The sequence below is a fragment of the Macadamia integrifolia genome, unplaced genomic scaffold, assembly GCF_013358625.1.
Source record: "Macadamia integrifolia cultivar HAES 741 unplaced genomic scaffold, SCU_Mint_v3 scaffold2811, whole genome shotgun sequence".
In the NCBI taxonomy this organism is placed as follows: Eukaryota; Viridiplantae; Streptophyta; class Magnoliopsida; order Proteales; family Proteaceae; genus Macadamia; species Macadamia integrifolia.
The window spans coordinates 31,280-35,467 of record NW_024868980.1 but is presented as its reverse complement, the minus strand read 5'-3'; positions in this window follow the sequence as shown (position 1 = coordinate 35,467).

The following is a 4,188-nucleotide window of genomic DNA, read 5'->3' as shown; positions in this document are numbered from 1 at the left end:
CTCTCAAATAAGACATGAAAAACAGTTTCTCTACTGTTATTGCATCCCCCACAAGTCGGATCCAAATCCCCCCATTTGGATATTATATCCTTAGTAGGTAAACCATTGTTAATGGTTCTCCATAAGAATAATTTAAATTTGGGGTGGATTTTGAATTTCCAGAAAAACCATCACCATTTTGTGCATGGTCTAGTGCACATGCACCTAAATGGGTGGTTATTGGTCCAAGTCAGAGTGTTGCCATTTAGAAAAGTAGTGGCCTGGTTTGTCCTGAAGGACCCATCCTTTGTTAGAAGAAACCTTCATTGATCTGATTGTTGTGTCAATGGGATCATGTTGATAATATCAGTAAAATGTGTTGGCAATATCGAATTCAACAATTCCAAGTTCCACTTCCTATCGGATATGGTGTCATTAACAGTTACAATACGAGGGATTGCGACTTTGATACCTTCCAAGTCAAGAACTTGGTTGTCTTTCTTGATCCATGGATCGTCCCAAAAGGCAGTTTTGAATCCATTTCCTATTTGTCTGATAACAACATTTTTTAGCCAAGGAATGATCTTACAAATACTGTTCCAGCAATAAGATCCACAGGCTTTCAAGGTTTTTTGGTCAAAAATGGATCTATTGTGAAAATACCTAGCTTTCAAAGACTTGGCCCAAATGCTGTTTTCATTGGTTATTAGTCACCACCCTAATTTGAGGAGGAGAGCTAGATTGTGGTTTTTGAGTCTCTTATTCCTAATCCACCTTTAGTCTTGGGTTGGCATATGGTTTTCCATCCAATAAGGTAGCATTTATTCTTATTTATTTGATCTACATTCCAGAAATGTAAGTAAATGGAGTCGAGCTTCTTGCATATGGTCTTGGGAAGTGCGAAGCAGCTCATGATGTATGAGGGTATTGATGCCAAGGTGGACTATAACAGTAAACCTCTTCCAGCAAAGGACAACATATTAGACTTCCATAGATTAAGCTTACCCCTAACTATTTCTAATAGTCTAGAAAAATACAGGGTTTTAGCCCTCTGGTGGAAGAGATTGGTCCCCAAGTGGATTGACTTGTTGTCCATTTCCTTAATTCCAATGATATTACTCAATTTTTTTTTGGTAGGGGCATCAATGTTTGAGATGAAAGCTAAGCCATTTTTTTCAAAGTTGATGGTAAGCCCAGAAAGATCTGAAAATAAATCAAAACACATTTGATGGTAGCCAAGTCATCATGGGTGGCTCTACAAAAGATAAAACTATCATCTACAAAGAACAAATGAGTGATTTCAGGGGCATATCTGGCAATTTTGATTCCTTTGAAGAGGTTAAGATCCCTGTATGTGGCCAATAATTTGGATAGGGCTTCCATCACAATTATAAAAAAAAATGGGCTAGAGGGCACCCTTGTCAGATTCTTCTAGAGGCAGAGAAATGATTGAAATCAAAACCATTTATTTAATTGAAAAAGATGTGGTACTAATGATATTTTGGATCATACCGCACCATTTTTCACCAAATCCCAAAAAGCGGAAAGTGGTAATGAGAAAACCCCACTCAAATTTATCATAGGCCTTTGCCATATCCAATTTTATTGCCACAAAACATGTCTTACCTTTTTTCTTTTTCAAGAAATCAAAAATTTCTTGAAAAAGAATGATATTATCAGTGATTTGTCTTTTAGGTACGAAGGCAGCTTGGTAGGGGGAGATAATTTGACTCATATGTGGTTTTAGTCTTTTGGCTAGCAATTTTGCAATGATCTTATATGAAACATTGCAGACGCTAATAGGTTTGAAGTCTCCTACTGATTGGGCATTTTCCTTTTTTGCAATCAAACATATGCGTGTGTGGCTTGAAAGGGGTGGCAACCTGGTGGATTGGAAAAAGTCTAACACAAATTTACATATACCATCCCCTAAGAAGCCCCAACACTTTTGGAAAAATATGGCCTGAAATCCATCAGATCCCGGAGCTTTGAAACGTCCGATGGAAAAGGCAATATTTCTGATTTCCATAGATGCGGGTGGTGAAGTGATCGGAGGAATGATGTTTGCCTCCACAGGGGAAAATAGGCATTCAATGAATGACAAGTCCAGTGGGCTAGAAGTGGTAAATAACTGTGAAAGAAATGTGGCAAATTCAGCAACTATATCCATCGGGGCGGTCAATTTTTCACCGCAGTTATTAACAATAAAATCAATCTTTCTTTTGTGAAAGTTTACCTTGGTGACGGAATGATAGAATTTAGTATTTTTATCTCCATCCGTGATGTACAAGTGCCTTGACTTTTGGTGCCAGTATCTTTCTTAGATGTAGTATCTTTCCTCTGCATCTAAGATCCAGCTTACCTTGCCATGGATCCAATCCATTTTGGATAGTGTCAGGAAGGCATGAATGATCCTTATTTTCCAACAGAAGGAATTAGGATAAATAATTGAATTTCAAATTGTCAATATGGCCAAAGGTGTTCCAATTCCACTTGGATAAATTCCTGCTTAATAATGCGAGCTTTCCTATAAGTGAGTCATTTCCCAGTGCTTTCCATTTCTCAGAACAATAGGAGAAAAATTCTGGGTGGGCCATCCATGCATGTTGATAATGGAAAAGCTTTCTATATTTTGTATTTGGTCCCGCTGTCTTAAAAACTATAGGGTTACGGTCAGACCCAACAAAAGCCAATTTTGCAATTGAGGAGTTTGGACAATTGGTAATCCATTCTAGGTCTACATAAACCCGATCAAGGCATTCTTTTGTGAGGTTGGAAGGTTTTTGCTTATATGACCATATATAATGGTTACCTTGGGGTCTGATCATTTGGAGGTTATGGAGAGAGAGTAGCTTCTCTAACAAAGAGAATGATGTGGTGGTTTTAAAAGGGTTGCCTCCGAAGTTTTTGTCTTGGGAAGTGATTTCATTGAAATCGCCCAAAATAACAAACTGGATATTGAGAGTGGTGAGATGGTCACTCAGCTGGGGCCAAAATTCTTTTATAGGGTTTGGTTGGGGAGGAGCATACAGACAGGCTAAGGCCCAACAGAAAGGCATGTTCATAGTAGGATCGAAAGTTGTTGTGAAAAAACAACTGCCTGCAAATGATGATTTCAAAGAAATAACATTCTTCACCAGAAGCCATAAACCTCCTTTCCTCCTACTTATCCCTATACTATTTATATACATAGAACCATCATATTCCTTAAGGGATGGGTGCAGTTTGAAATTACCATGGTCCGTAATTTTGGTTTTACACAACAAAATTATGTCTAATTTCACTATTTTGACATGTGTGAGAAGACAACCTCTAGTAGTCGCTAATTTTAGACCTCTCACATTCCAACTTAAAACATGCATCTTGAAATAAATAACAGTAAAACAGAAAACAGTCAGGCAGGAAGCAAGGGTAAAGATTTGGGGAATATACAAGTATAGATATCTGAAGATTCACACAAAGCTACCTATTTCTAATGATAGCTCTACCAGAACTAAGGTCTCAAGAACCAGCAGCCCAAAACACAAGTGCAAGATTCAACTATGATTATTGCAATTGAAAGGGAGCAAGTGGTGATGGTAAGAGTATACCTTGAGAGGAATTGTCTCTTCCTACACTTCTTCTCAAGGTTATATCAGGACCATATCAAGCTTAGACAAACACAAAAAAAGCACGATAGATAACTTGAGAAAGGATGGAAGATATCGATAAGACTTACCCGGTCCCTTATAGGGTCCTTCGGCTCTCCCCCTGTTGGCAAATCATCTTCATTTTCATCATTAATTTGTCCATAATGTTCGGGTTCATTGTTCACTTTGCCACAATATTCAATAACAACCCTCCCTTTGAAACTATCCATAATGAAGTTAATGGTTTTGGATGGGTTATCGGTTTCAGCAATGAGGTCGCATATGTCAAAAAGTGTGGTTTTGTCTTGAAGGTCCAATTGTTGTCTCTTACATGGCTTCATCCTTGAAGGTCCTACTCCGGCATAGAGGTTTTGTAATGGGGGTTGCAGTGGGGGAAAGACATATTGTATGGTGACATTGGTTGGGTTGTTGAGTTGACAAAATAATGGATTTTGTGATTACCTTTCCTGGAAGGGTGATCTCAGCATTTGATTTTTGAGTATTTTGGGTGGTGGAAGGTCGGGTGGCATCAGCTACTATTAGTGGGGGAGGGGAGACCACAGGGAAAATGGGGGGGGGG